General features: G+C 46.1%; 1 long non-coding RNA gene across 1 annotated transcript; it reads right to left on the bottom strand.

Annotated features, from left to right (window-relative positions):
* Positions 1-404: 404 nt before the first annotated feature.
* On the bottom strand, positions 405-15,004 carry LOC120399402. The gene is made up of 3 exons (XR_005595133.1): positions 14,855-15,004; positions 2,119-2,230; positions 405-527 (listed from the first exon to the last, which is right to left on the bottom strand). It is a non-coding gene; the product is annotated as an uncharacterized LOC120399402 (long non-coding RNA).
* Positions 15,005-15,844: the final 840 nt, after the last annotated feature.

Below are 15,844 nucleotides of genomic sequence, written 5' to 3'. Positions count from 1 at the left end.
GGCATTGCATTTGTTTGAAAGGCTAACGTTGTAATTACATTGTAACTTTAGTCTGTTGCTCAGGGTAAATCAGAGGGCAACTCTTGAGCTATTTCTGTCTCCTAAATTGGAGCCTTATGGGAAAGTTAGAAACCTCAGCTTACATTGTGACTAATCTTTAAACCAGTTGACAGCTTCAAATCTAGTTTCCAGGTGACCTACAGGGATGTGTAAAAATGGTGGTGTGTTTAGAGAGCAATTACATTTAACTCCAGGGTAGTTAATTACATGCTTATTAGACCTGGTTTGTACAATAACTCTGTGCACTTTACAATTCCTTTAAAATGAATCCATCCACAAATCCATGTAGAAATTTAAGCTGCTCAGGTGCAGCTGGGTGGACAAACATCCTCATGATTTTTTTAAAAAAATAATAATTGTGTTCTCTGAAGGTCATGTCTCCACTTTTCAATTCTGTCCACTGGAAACAGACAAAGCAAAGCAGCTGACCAGACTTGGTTGCTTTTGACCTCCAAGACCAAAGTCACCTGAAAGGAAATTTGAGAAGTTGTTGGGTCACAGGTGGGATGAAGAAAAGTGAAAAAAAAAAATCTACCCCTGAATTTCACATCTGCTGTCTCGTCTTTGGTACAGATCACCCACTAGTGTACATCTCTGTAGCTCCATGGATCTGGCCTGTTATCTGTCACTATGTCATTATTTGTATTACAGTAACACCTACGTGCCCCACTGAGAACAGCCCCATTGTGCTAGGTGCTGTAGAAACCCAGAGTAAGAGGCCCAGTCCTGAAAAGTCTATGAGACAAAGGGTGAGAAAAAACACAGTATCATCCCCAGTTTACAGAAGGGCAACTGTGGCAGAGAGATGAAGCATCAGATGCTCATGCAGCCACTTTCAGTGAGAACCATGGGAGGCAATGAGTGTCTGATATCTTTTAAAAGCCTAAGGCCTGGTCTACACTGGGGAGGGGGGCGGGTCGATCTAAGGTACGCAACTTCAGCTACGTGAATAGCGTAGCTGAAGTCGAAGTATCTTAGCTCGAATTACTTACCCGTCCTCACGGCGCGGGATCAACGTCTGCGGCTCCCCCGTCGACTCCACTACCGCCACTCGCTCCGGTGGAGTTCCGGAGTCGACGGGAGCACGTTCGGGGTTTGATATATCGCGTCTAGATGAGACGCGATATATCAAACTCCGAGAAATCGATTGCTACCCGCCGATCCGGCAGGTAGTGGAGACGTACCCTAAGTCATTTGACCAAGGTTCACACAGCAAGTCTCTGGCAGAGCTGAAGAGAACCCAGGCTTCATACATACACAAACCCATGTAAAGGACCCATAAAAGCAAAGCTATTACCAAGTTTGTGCAGCCCCTGTGCAAGTCTCTGGTTGTGTTTAGCCCTGTTATTTTCTCCTGCGTCTCTTTTTGACAGGGCTGATGACATTTACGTTTCCTGAAAGCTTCAATAAAAGCCATTTTAGCTGAAATCACCTCAATCTAATTTCCAGTCAAACATAAAAAAAATAAAGACAACCCTCAGATTAAAATGAAGGCCTGGCTGGCTCTGACAGCCTGTCAGACACATGGCTCTGTCGGATGGTACCTTTGTTTTGGAATCCAAGGACAAAAGGGTGCTAAATGGTTTGAAAGGGACAAAGTGGCTGAAAAACAGTCAGACTGTTAGCAGTCCAGCATTGGTAGCAATGGTCCAGGCATGGCATAAAGACAGATATTATGACCTATGTCTGCAGTATGAGTGAGGGGTGCAATTCCCATCTGTGTACACATACCAGCATGAGACCTAGCGTGAGCCTAAGATAGCAGCGTAGCTGTGACAGTACCTAGCTGAAAACAGTGAGTGTTTTACTCTGCGTGGCTCTGCCGTGCTACTGTAGTTACATGATTTCTACTTGTGCTAGCACAAGTATGTGTACATGAGCACATGAATCACAGCATTTGATGGCTGGCTATAGCATTGGCTTCAGGATTAAAGCACAGATGTGGAACAGTCTGGATTCGTTTCCCAGCTCTGCACAAATGGTGTGAGACCTTGGGCAAATATTTAATGTGGGGTTCAGTTTCCTAACTGTAAAATGGGGATGACAATATTTACCAACCTTTCGTGGTCTTTATTTCGATAGCATGCTCTCCGGGCCAGGGACTGTCTCTTGCTAGGTGTGTGAACGTTACCTAGCACAATGCCGCCTAGCACAAAGCCTCTGGGTGCTACTGTAATAGAAAGATTCAGGATCAGGAGGGAATTTCCCCCAGGTGAGAAGGTAAGGGCCCTTGTGGGTTTTTTTTGCAGGGGGGAGGGGGGTAAATAGGGGGGTTGCCTTCCTCGGAAGCCTAGGGTAAAGGCCACTGGCTAGGATCATCTGGGTATAGCTCACAAAAGCAAGCCTTCCGTAATGGGTTCCTTTGTATCAGCTTGCTACCCCTCACTCTAAGGGAAAATTGCTTCTGTTCACTCTCCCTCATGCTCATTTTCCTCCCCGCTTTCCACAGTGCCTTTAAATTCAATTAGCTTCCAGGAAACAAGAGTTACTGTTGGGAGCTTTCTGCTTTTGAAAGCCAACTCCCACTTGTTTCAGAATTATTCCTTAACAGCAGCAGGGCAGCGGACGTCATTTTGCCTCATGCCTGGGGGCTGCCAGTCGCCTGTTTCCCATGTTAAAATAATGCTGAACATTTAAAAATAGGGGAAAGGAGGAAGCTCTCTTTAGAATGTGAGAGGGAGAAATGGAACAGGGATTGGTGACCAAGGCAAGTGGAACCATTTAGCTAGAAAAGAACTGAAGGATTTGCTCCTCTCATCTGAGCTTCCTGGTCTGCAACAGACACTCTCACTCACTGGGAAGCCAGCCACTCCACCACCTGCAGTTTAGGTCAAGACTAGATGTTTAGAATAGATTGTTTAGTTCAACCAGAAGGGGGGGGAGGGAAAGAAGAGGGGGTATATATTTTTCAGAAGCTGACAGCTTTTTTTTTTTTTTTATTTAATAATGGAGATATACCTATCTCCTAGAACAGGAAGGGACCCTGAAGGGTCATCAAGGCCTACCCTCTGTCTTCACTAGTACTGATTTTGCCCCAGATCCCCAAGTGGCCCCCTCAAGGATTGAACTTACAACCCTCGGTTTAGCAGGCCAGTGCTCAAACCACTGAGCTATCCCTTCCCCTCAGCTTTTGTGTGGAATATTTGACCCTAAACAGGGGCTCTGGCACCACTTTGTCCCCCAAGTGCATTTAATGAGGGTAAAACATGCAGTCAGAGAGGAAAAAAAATTGCCAAGTGGCTTCCTCAAATTTTCCAGAAAAGCACATCCCTGGTGAGAACCTCACTATGGCGAGGTGGGCTGAATGCAGAGAGCAATCTAACACTGCTGCGAGAGAGAGCCAGCAAGGAGCTGTGGAGACAGGTCAGCTCATGAAGCTCCTACAGATACACTATGTTACCAAAATAAGCTCCTTCATCCCTTGGCGTGCAAATAGCAAGACCTGGCTCAAGACATTGGAGGGTCTGTCTATACAGCAACCTGGGGGGATTGTTAGGCAGACACACCCATGCTAGCATAGCACAGATGAAGATAGCAGTGAAGACACTGTGGCACAGGCAAGCAATGCAAGTACATACCTAGAGTAGAGTCCCCAGCGGGTCTGTACAACCTTTAATGCAGCTTGTGCCACTGCACCCGCACGGTTATTTTTAGCACGGGTGCGACTACCAAAGTTGCAAGCACACCGCAGATTGCAGCGTAGACGCATCCTGAATGCTGGATTGGGGACTGTACCTTTAAAGGGCCGACAAAGTCCAGACAGTACACCGAGAAGATCTTGCTATACTCCGCTAGCTAGAGCCGGACACCGATAAAGCAGAGCTCTTGCAAGCACCATAAGCGCTGAGTGATCACAGATCACCACACTAGGTACCCAGCAGTACTCAGTGGGCCTGACTCTCCTGCACAGTATGCAGTCATTTGCCAACCCAATGGAAATGCAAAGCAGATGTAACATGCTACCAGGCCAGAATGGTGACACTTCATATTCACTTGGTATGGATATGAATGACTGCACAAAGTGGCCCTGGGACTCTCAGGGCAGCATTGCATGCATGACTGCCATCCAAAACTCAATAAGCCATCATCATGGGATTCATTTATATTTCATGTCATTTGGAGTCCTTACGCACAAAGAATCCTCAGTGGGCTAACCCTAACCTAGGTTCTTACCCTATTCCACTCACTGTGGTATTTCAGGTCCTTATTTAATGTTTTATGCCAAATCTTACATAGCCTTACTCATGCAATTCTTTGGCAATTTGCCCAGTTAAGGACTGCAGAGAGGATGTCTAGATTTTAGCACAGCAGAAGCTTCAGAATCCCATTTCAGTCAAGTTATAATAACCAGAAACCCTGCAGTCCCTTCTCTCATTACTCAACAAAACTCCCACTGAGTTCACCTCACCAGGCCAAACCCTGATCTCCCTGCGGTTGGCTCTTACTCCAGGGTAACACCCACTGAGGTGATGGGACAAACAAGGCTCATGTGCAAACTCTAGAGCTGGTCGGAAGTTCTGTTTACTTCCACCCACCCCTCCATTCCCCTGCCCCAACCCAGAAATGCTGGTTTGTTGTGAAGGTTTCTCAGGTCCAGAATGCAATTTCTAGTCAAAACCAAAGTCCAGCAAATAGCCTGGTGATTAGAGCACTCATCTGGGATGTGGGAGCTCTGGAGTGTGTGTCTGTGTATGTTCCAGTGTAGAACAAAGACATTCAAAACCTCAGCTCCCCCCCCAAAAAAAGAATACTTTGTTTCCATCCAGCCTTATCAAACTCCCAAGATAATCAGACTCAAGATATGCAACTCCTTATTGATCATGCCTATGTAACCCACACACCTCCTGGGTGTGGTGTTCTGTCCCACCTAGTGGCACAGAGACCACTTAAAGAGAGTTTAATGAGTCTGCTCTACAGCCTTAGCTAACAGCCATACGGCTTTTAGCTCATGCAGTAGAGGCTCACGCATTTAGCTCCGGAGGTCCCAGGTTCAATCCTGCCCGCTAACAAGCGGGGTCTGTCGGTGTTACAAGTGGACAGAACCCCACACCCAAGAGGTGTGCGGCTTATACCTGCACTGCATGGATTTCCACCCAGCCCTTGAGCAAGACCCCAAAGTCCTGTCCCAGCATAACCTGGGCTCACTGGGACACCTGGGATGGATCCTGGGAGGTATGTCTCTCTACTTTGGTCACTACAAAATCCTGGTGAGGCACAGATACCTTCAACAGCGATCATGTGAGAAGTCACTATTATGCTAGCACTTGGAAAGCAAGAGTTTATTATCAAATAGTCGCCCATAAATGGTGAATTTTTTCTTCAAGACAGACTCAAAGAATGATGCCCTACAGCCTCAACAGCAGAATATTACTGAAACCAGATCCTTAGCATCTTCCTCATTGGCTACAATTCTGTGGTTTGGAGAGCACCCTAGAAGGCTGAAATTGCAGTACCGGTTTAGCAGTAAAAGCCCTTGCCATCTGTTCGAGTGCGTAATAGCTGCCTCGAAGTGCCGTGCATTAGAAGAAAGCAGCAGCACACCTGGGTACCTGGTACCCTGCTGTACATGAAACACAGCAACACACAATACTTCTGCTAAGGAATCAAAGAGGTGATTGAAAATCTAGGCCACGCACAAACAGCTCTGTGGTGTTTGTTAGAGAAGGCACAATGGGCTATGCAAGAAGCCTGCTGAATTTGAATGCAAGATGTACCACATATGTTCTATTTCAAGCCCCTTTCAGCTGACAAATTGCTCATGCCCAGTGATTTTCTGTATGCAAAGCGGCGCTGTGAGCAGATCAGAGCAAGCCCACAAGGATGTGCTCATGCAGGAAGCGAGGAAGAGATTGGGAGCAGAGGCCTTTCCTCCAGGGTTGCATGGCCCAAAAGCTAAGAGGAGCAAAGAGAGCAGATCCGTCCAAGAGACAGGTTAAAAAGAATCTGTAGCACTTTGGCTTGTGTAGCTGAAAAGTATATGAGAAGCATTTTATTGAAAGCAATTCACCCCACCCCATCATCCTGAATGATTTAACCCTTTTGGTCTCTGGAAGAGGTGGAGTCCCTAATACGTTTACATCTTCAAGACACTGGTTGAGGGCTTTTCTTGATGACTTTATCAAATTTTGGGGAGAGCCGACCTGACCACCATGACACTGTGCTGGTAAAGGGACAGATCCCAACAAGGTCTGGAGAAACTCAGCCAGATCAGCTTGTCACTGCTTCCCATCCTGGCTCACCTCTTAGGTTCCAGTACTTAGAAGTCACGGGTGAATTTTAAGGCTTGTCAAAGTAGGGTCAAGAGAGGTGATGTCAGGCACCTCAGTCTCAGCCATCAAACCCTACTTGCCATTCTGATGCCAAGCTCCCCACTCAGCTCTGCCAATGTACTACAATCCCAGTTGGCAGAAGCCCCAGCCAGTTCTACTGAGGCACCTCACTAGGGTCCTGCAGCCCTCCCCCCGCCCCGCTAGTCCAGCCCGCCACCTTCCCCCAGATCTGCTGATACACATTTAGCTAGGTACGTATGGCCCTATTATATCTACCATCATATATATCCATTGGTGTAGTTGGGGGGGAGGAGGAGGCAGGGAGGGGCATTGCCCCCAAAACTGCAAGCATCAGGCAGGCATGGAATTTGCCCCCCCACACACACACACACACACAGCCAATTGGCCTAACTGGAGCTGCCCCACCCCCCAAATATAGACATCAAACTATGCCTACAAATGTGTCCTCACAAGACCTCTGTGAGGCATGGGGGTGCTATTATCCCTATTGTACAAATGGGGAACTGAGGCAGAGAGAGATTAAATGACTTGACTAAGGGCACACAGAAAAGTCAGTGACAGAAGAGAGTTAAAGGCAGGTATCCCATATTCCAGGCTAGCATCTCAGCCACTGGACCAGCCTTTCTATCCTACTACACCCTTTGCTATTCTATTTAGGGGCATGGTTTTTTAAACAGCAGTAGTTATACCAGTACAAACACTAAAGTGGATGCAGCTATACCAGTATAGTTGTATCACTTATTCCCCTCCCTATACTGGTCTAAATTGATTCCCATCTAAGAACCTTCATACTGGTATAGCTGTATCCACGCAGGTGGGTTGTCCTGTTTAGGTGTGTTAAGACCTAAGCATGTGGCTTAGTTGAAATAGAGTTCAGCATGAGCAGCAGTAGGGCAAGTTTCTGTCATGTGTTGCTCTGCCAACATACTGCCACCAAGCGGGTCATTCTCACTGGCCCATTCATTTCTTGGCATCCCTGCAGAAACTCCCCACAAAGATAGATAATTGTTACAGTGGGGGGGGGGGCTTGTGTGATGTGGACAGCTGTTCAAGGTATTGGATTGAAACCATCAATTATATGGACCTCCAAAAGGGATGGTCTGTCACTATTCCCCAACTGGGGCTGGATTTAAACCACAAATGTCGAGTATCTCTAGACTGAAATCCAAGGAGTGGCTGCAACTTGCTAATTTGAGATGTGCCCAGGCTAGCTTTGCCTGCAGTAGCACATCTCAAATTAGCAGTGTGGCTATGGTGGCACTACCTTTAGCAACGGGAGTAGTTATGCAGAGTCTGTGGCATGCTTGTATAGCTCATGCTGAAGTCCATACTGCCACATGTATGTTGCTATTGCTAGCCATGCAGCGGAGACGTACCCAGAGTGTCAGCAAAGAGTAGCTGTCCTCTGTTCCCAAGTCCCTGAACTCGGTCTCTTGCAAATGCATATTAAATACCCTTTCTGAAAATCCACTGGAAGTAGCTAGAACAAATCCAAGATTAGTATATAGGCAACAGGAAATTATTTTTAAAATATTAATCAAGCTAACTAAATATAGAGATGTATTTTATCATTAATCTGCCAGTGTTCATCTCTCCTCCTCTTCTTTAAAAACTTCCTTTCGATCCCTTTTCTTTTCTTTCTCCCAAACACATTGTCAAAGTGTCAGGCGAGAAGGAGGGACCTGGGAGATAAAGTGGAATTGGCATGCTTTGCATGGACCCAGGACACCAGGGATTTATTTTAATCCAGTCCATTAATCAATTTCTGTGTAGAAATTGAATTAACTGTCTTTCATCAGCATCACATCCTGGGACTTGAAAACAGTAACTGCTACACAGGAATGCAAATTAAGTGAGAGCTCTGCACGCTTTCTTTGTAGCGCATGCAGAGAGAGCGAGAGAGAGAACACATCTTTAATGAAAGACTAGTGTGTTTTGCCCATTTTCTAAGCGCATGGGGCCCTGTCCATTCCTCCCTTTAACACTAGATGCTCAAGTCACATGCAGTCCCTAACTGGAAAGCGGAAGATACAATGTCCCATCTTCAGTTGGAGCAAGATTTTCACCCTCCCTTAAACTAAACAAATTCAGAAACAAATCTTGCTCTCTATTTACTTCAAATAAAATTGAAAAAAAACAAACGTAGTTCTTTGAATCAAAGGCAAAACACCTTGTTCCCTTCCTTTAATTTGCCACTGGGATTTCTAACACTATGCAAATTCAAAAGAGCCAGAAAGAAAGCATTTCTCATAACTCTGCTTTGAAAAATCCATCTCTATGCCTCTTCTCAAGCTCTCCTCCCACTGTTTATTGAAGGGGCTCCACAGAACAGGGAGAATTGTGCAGGAGACAGCTTTGTCTAGTGCTGCTTCAATACCATGGAACAAACTCCCTCAGGAACTAAGGATCATCACAGATCTCACTCACCACCTTCGCCTCCAAATGCATGGCATAGTTCTGACTTGGCCTTCTCTAATGAACACACAGAGTAGTGCGCACACACTAAAAAAAAGTCCACAAAAACAAAACACTTAACTGCACACACAGTTCTCCCCCTATGAAAGGAGGAGATGGAATGAAACACATGACAGATGTTAGTCGCATTGCTTAATGCACAACTGGGAGATGCTCATGTATGATGTGATAAGGGCAGGAAAAGTACCTGCCTAGAATAAGAATGGCCACAGTGGGTCAGACCAAAGGTCCATCCAGCCCAATATCCTGTCTTCTGACAGCAGCCAATGCCAGGTGCCCCAGAGGGAATGAATAGAATCCAATTATTTTTGCTGGAGTTTTACAAGTAGCTGCTGGAGCTTCAGCTGCAGTGTTTCAGAACCCTGATCCCTAGCTGAGTCTAAGAATTAACAGGACAGAATTTCAGATGATCCCAAGAGAGTTAGACACCCAGTGGGGAGGATTTTCAAAAGTTCCTAATCCCCAATGGTCACGTAGGTGCTTTTGACCCTCCCACTCTAAAATCCCATCCACTTTCAAAGAATCAGGCACATAACTTTCATAGGCACCTTTGAAAATCCCAGCCAGTATTAACGATAGGTAGGGGTGGGAAGTCATTGCCCGGATTTTAGTTTCCTCACTCTTGCCTACCTCATGCAGTCTCAGCTCTTCCAGGGGTCAGCAATAGCAGGGCCGTGGTTTTACATTTCTCTTCAGACAAAAGGACTCCCGTCGCCAGATTCTCCTGCTGCTTTCAAGGCTCTCAGCCAGAGGAGTAACTCTGCTGAAGCCAGTGGAGTCACAATGGCATAAGCAAGAGAACACAAACTCCATGGGGCCAAATCCTGCTCCACTGAAGTCAGTGGAAGATTTGCCACTAACCTCAAAGGGGCCAGATTTTGCCCCGAGTTTGTTGGGAAAAGGAGCCCCCCAAATACTCCACCACACAGCAAGGATAGTGGGAGTGGTGCCATTAGATCAGACCCTAAATATGGGTTCTAGTAATTGCCTAATTAATCTTAAATCCCACAGCTGGTAAGTCATTCTGAACTTGGAGCAAGACACAGTGGGTGAGGGAATACCTTTGAGTGGAACAGTTTCTGTTAACAAAAGAGACAAGCTTTCAAGCTATACAGAGCTCTCCTCTTCTTCTGTGTGGGACCATGATAGCTACAACACTGCAGTTAACTTGGAGCAAGACAAGACAGATTTACTCCCCTTCCCCTCTGCATATTAGTTTCCATCCCCAGCCCAAGAAGCAAGAAATGAAAGTGGAATTTGCAAGAGAACATTGCTGCATTATTTAAAAAAAAATGCTGATGAATAATTTAGTCAAATGAGTCTGTGAATGTTAGACAATATTGCATTACAAAATAAATCAATTACAATACGCAAAAAATTCCTACGCTCATTGAAAAACATTGCAAAGGAGTCATATTCCCTTTATTTAAAGGAGGGAGAGATTTAAATAAGAATCTGTTATAACAGCCAAGGCGCCATTTCTAGCATTATCTTAATAGAACCATAAAAGAAACAAATCCTCTCTTCTGCTAGCAGCTGTGCCCTCTTTTTCAATTAACGTTCTCCTCCTGTTTTTGCAGGGTTGACTTGGGACCCACAAGGTATCCTGGCTTATAGGAGCTGGGGAGTTAGTTATTCGTAAGTGTAACTAAATTAGCATCTATTTAGTCCACCCTGGCCTTCTTAAAAGGCACCTTGTTCAAATGCTCCTGGTAACCTCAAGGATTTTATAGAACTGTAGTCAAGGGAACTAAATAAGTTTCCAAAAGTCTGATCAGCCTGTAGCAGCTTCTGGCTTCAAGAAGAGGGATGGGCTTGTATTTAATGCACTTGTCTAGTAAACAGGTGATCTTGGTGCAAGTCCCAGCTCAGCAACAGACTTCATGTGACATCAGCCAAATTGCTTCCTCTCTGCCTCAGTTTCCGATTTGAAATGCAGGGGTCATAATACAGTATTGCCTTCATCTGTCTTGACTACTAAATTGCCAACTCCTAAGGGCAGGGACTGTCTTACTCTGTGGACACACAACATCTAGCGTAATGGAGCCACAATCTCAATGGCTGAAGTCAGCGGTGGCTCCAGGCACCAACGCTTCAAGCACGTGCCTGGGGAGGCAAGCCGCGGGGGGCGCCCTGCCGGTCCCTGCGAGGGCGGCAGTCAGGTAGCCTTTGGCGGCTTGCCTGCGGGAGATCCATCGGTCCCACAGATTCGGCTGCGGGTACGCCGAAGCTGTGGGACTGGTGGACCTCCCGCAGGTGCGCCACCGAAGGCAGCCTGCCTGCTGTGCTTGGGGTGGCAAAAAAGCTAGAGCCGCTCCTGGCTGCAGTGCTGAGATCCACCCCTAGAAAGAATTAAATGCTTGGTACTTATATAATGATTGCAGATTTCCAAACACTTTGAAAAGTGGGTATTATTTTCATCCTTGTTTTAGAGATGGGGAAACTGATCCCCAGAGCAGCCAACTGACTGGCCCAAGGAGCTTCTATGGCCCCCTGTTAGCACGGTATCTGAGCCTCACAAGCTGTACCCCTGGGAGACAGGGAAGCACTATTATCCCCATTTTACAGCTAAGGAGCCAAGGCTCAGAGAGGCTAAGTGACATGTGTAAGGTCACACAACTGGATGTGAGAGCAAGGAATTTAATCCAAGTTCAAGGCTAGCCACCTAGCCCCTACCCCACCCTTCATCTACTGACTGTGTAAGAGATAGAATCCAGGTGTCCTGAATCCCAGCTCTGGGCACTGACCCACAACTGCCTTCCTGGAGTAGGCAAGTTCAAACAGGGAGCCACTCATGGGGTCCCAGATTCCAGGCTCGAGCCTGCACATCTACACTACAGTTTTATAGTCTGCAGCCCAAGCCCCAGTCAGCGGACATGGGCCAGCTGCAGGTGTTTTATTGCAGTGTAGACATACCCTAAGAACCAATCACTAATAAAACTTAAAAATCCCTTGAAACTGACAGCTATGAGAAAATGATATAAAGTTCCATAAATACAGGGAACAGCAAGCAGCTGGACTGCCCTTGGGTACAAAAGGAATTTCAGTTTCTTCTTGCCAGCACAGAAGTTGAGCTGCAGTTAGTTATTGCTTTATTTTGGATTTGAAGGGTTTAGGAGAGAGAATTCAGACTGTTCAGAAGTGAGGCCCAGGCCCAGGCACCTGTGTACTTAATTGAATCCTGAAAAGGAGTTAAAATCTTAAGCCTATTCCTGTCCGTGATAATTGGTTATTAGTGTGACAGAGAAGACCTCTACACTCAGTTGGTGCATGCGCTCACTTGGCATCCAAGTATGAGAGCTAAAGAAACAAAGGAGCCGAGAACCAAGGCCAACAGTTGTGAATCCAGGACAAGCTACAGGACAGGCTATGCAAAGGGCTGGGGAAATCTGTGCTGTACTCACATAATTCCCATGCACTTTAGAAGACAGATAACAATCCCAAGCACCACCAATCCCAAGCAGTCAAACATTGTGTGTTATGCCCCCAAATCATGAGATTTTAAAACTAGTATTTTGGGGTATGGTTTTGTTTGTTTGTTTTTTAAAAAGCCTTGAGGGTTTGCATTTTCACGCTTTTCTTCAAAGCCAGGAAGAGTAGACACTTGGGAGAAAATCCTCAGCTGGTATAAATTGTCATAGGATTTACACCAAGGATCTGCCCCTTGTTTTTCTTTTTTAAGTGAAAGCTGCAATTCTCACAGTCACATGACTCCAGGAACTGGGGCTTTAAGGAAAAAAACAACTATTGCAAGACTCAATAAAAATTGTGAGAGTTGGCAACAATCCCAGTCCTTCTCTCCTCTTTATCAATAGCCTATTTGCTTTTTAAAATACCCTCGGTATAAAATTTGCCACCAGACTTCTCCACCCTCACCCCACATTTAGAAGGTATCCAACTCTCCAGCCATTAAGCATTGTGGAAAAGAAAAAGGAAAGGAAAGATTTGGAGTTAGACCACTAGACTGGGACTTCAGTTTACCATAATAGGGCCCATATAAGTACCACAGATAGCTAGGAAAGGCACCCTTCTGCCCTCCAACGGTGAACTGATGCTTTGGTAAGGTGGCCACTCATACACTGCGTTTGGATGCTTTGAAAGCACAGCGCCAAAGGGCCGTCGGCATGAGGCCAGCACTAGCTGGTTGCTTTCTGTTTAACTGCAAAAGGGCTAATTCTGGTCTGTACAGAGGCTTTGTTCTGAAGCTTTTTATTTAAGGATAAAGGGGTAGGGAAAATGCTTTATTTCCAGCTCTTTGCTTCCTCCAGTCTATTCTGCACAAAGATTCCTCCCCCCTCCCCTCCTTTGTTACAGGATTATAAACAAACTCTGTTGAGTTTTCCCTTTGGTTCAGCCCTATTTCCTTTCAAGACCCCTTCACTGCCTAAGGCTCCTACGCTGAGCTATTTATTCTTGAACATAAGTGTCTTGACGAGATCTCAGTTGGACCAATATGGGGTGTTTGGAACTGCAGCTGCTCAGAGAACGTGTTTTGTGCTAGCACCATAGCTCAGGAACTGAAAGGAGGGGGGGAAAAAAAGCCTTTGTCAGAGGGCATGACTCACTCCTCGTGTAACTACTGAAGTCAATCCGGCTATGCCAGGGATTGATTTGGCCCAGAGTGAACATCATGTGCAGGTAGGAACAGCAACATCAGGCTTGCAGGGCTGCCTTTAAAAAAAAAAATCTGGATTTTTATTTATCTTTTGGCTTTTAAACCCGTGAGGTCACATTTTCAAGCTTCTCCCTGCAACCATAAGGACTAGAAACATACTCTGCTCTTCAAAATGGAAGCTGAGAGTCTCCCAGATTTACAGGACTCCAGGAGCTGGGGTTTTGAGAAACATACCCAATATCACATCCCTGTTCCTTCTCTAACCAGAAGCTGAGGCAATGGGTGATTAGGTTGGTACCACAATGCTGCAACCCCTCACCTTGCCCTCGCTGCAGGAAAACAGAATGGCCAGCCAGGGGAAAGGTGTTTTTTCTCACATGAACTACAGAAGTTCAGATGAAAGTGTCAGTCTTAGTGTGCCCACAAAATTATCAACAAAAGGAACTGATGGAGGAGCAAGTCCAGACAGTTTAATTAAAGATAGGATTGTTAGAGAAGTAATCGGAGGAGGGGGAAGATAGTGATTTGCAGATAATGCAAAGACCTGGAAATAACCTCAGTGATGCAAAGCTTAATTCTCAAGGCCCTAAAACCAGCACAGCTGCTGCGATGAGAATGTTGAGAACACTTGACCAGCAAGAAATGAAAGCCACAGAGGACAGTCTATTGGCAAAGTGGCAGTGCAATACACAGCACAATAGGATACAACTGTAGGCTCTGCTTATGCTCCAATTACCCAGTCTGAGGCTCTGTTGTAATCAGTTTGGGGTCAACAGTGTTGCAACACAGATAAGAATAGCAGCATAGCATGGAAAGAACAGATGATCATGTGGCTAAGGCACTGCATGGGGGCTCAGTAGATCTGGGTTCACTTCCCTACTCTGCCACTGGCTCCCATGTGACCTTGGGCAAGTCACCTATACCCAGACCCATCAATTGTTGATTGGATTTAGGCACCTAAATCAGTTAGGCAGGGCAATGCTGAGCATAGCAGCCCCTAAATACCTTAACAAGTCTGGGCCTAAGTCTGCATACAGCAGTCCTCTCTTGTGAAAGGTGGATAAAAGCACTGCCCTGCCAGCCAGGAGTGTTGTGAGGGATAAATACATTAGAGACTGCCATGTGCTCACATACTGCAGTAATGGGGCTATGGAAGTATACAAAAACTAGATTTACACCAGCAGGATTATGTCTACACAGCAATTAAAGGCACAGTTGCAGCTTGGGTAAGCATACCCACTCTAGCTCTATCTAGCTATCATGGTTCAAAAAAAGAAAATGGTTCAGCGTTCAGTTTATCATCTACACCCAAAGTCTTTAGTCCTATTTCCCCACAAGTTACCTCTCAGGCAAGTCCAAAGTTGCCTAGAAAGGCAGCCCCCAGCCCATGCCCACCTCTCCCCAAACTCAGTACCTTTTTCCCAAGGTGATTCTCTCTCTTCCTGCCCCCTCCTGAAACTGTTTCCTCCTTAACACTAGTCCTTCAGCACACAAGCTTCTTGGGTGTTGCCTCTCCTTTTCCTTTGTGGAATGAGCAGGGTTTGGCTTGTAAAGACTCCAGACCCCTCTCACTCCCAGCAGCTTCAGAGAGGATTGATTAATTGGAACCAGCTGCTTGAGAGTGTTGTTTTTTTAACTCCCCAGGTGGCAGTTGACTCTGTCACTAGCTTATTATTGTAGAGGGCACTGCAGAGTGATACACCTACTCCTCTGATACCATGACTGAGCATGACACTTCCATGGCCCTCTGGAATTCAAACTCTGACCCCAAATGACAACACATTGTGCTACTGAAGAACACGGGGTGACTGACTGTCCTGAACTCACCTGTGTAGGAGAGGCAAGGATGAAAGAAGTGACTGGAGATGGTGTCAAGGAGCAGACAGCTCTGAATCCTAGAAATACAGTGGCAGGTCAATGCAATGGAGCTATTTATGCTGGTCCCTTACTTTGTTTTGTTTAGTACAAACCAACTGGCCATTTAATTCAGTTTTATCTGCTGAGCTCCCAAGACTCAATTTGGTCCCATTTGTGATTATGTCTCTTCATTTCAAGAGTCAAGACCAATGCCAGGACACAGCCGAGTCTGCGTCCCTGTCTGACCTCCTCAAAGTCCTGGCTTGAGAGGAGTCCAGAGAACACTCACTGGAGAGGTTGGGACCCACTGACCAGTTGGAGGAAAAGGCTGTAGGTTTCCCTGAGGTACCCGTGGATGAGAAGCTCCCACAGTCTGTCCACCCCCCTCTACCTTAATCCCAACACATACTCTGAGTTCCTGAGCCCACTGTATATTTAGAAGGATGCTCAAGCCCTGAGTTCCCCATACAGCTCTGCCAACTCTGCCCCACATCCCCTTTATTCCAGCCGCCACCCTCAATCCTGACCTGCCGCATCCCCTGCTATT

This window comes from Mauremys reevesii, linkage group 2 (genome assembly GCF_016161935.1).
Source record: "Mauremys reevesii isolate NIE-2019 linkage group 2, ASM1616193v1, whole genome shotgun sequence".
In the NCBI taxonomy this organism is placed as follows: domain Eukaryota; kingdom Metazoa; phylum Chordata; order Testudines; family Geoemydidae; genus Mauremys; species Mauremys reevesii.
The sequence above is the reverse complement of the archived record's forward strand: the minus strand, read 5'-3'. Positions and strand labels throughout refer to the sequence as shown.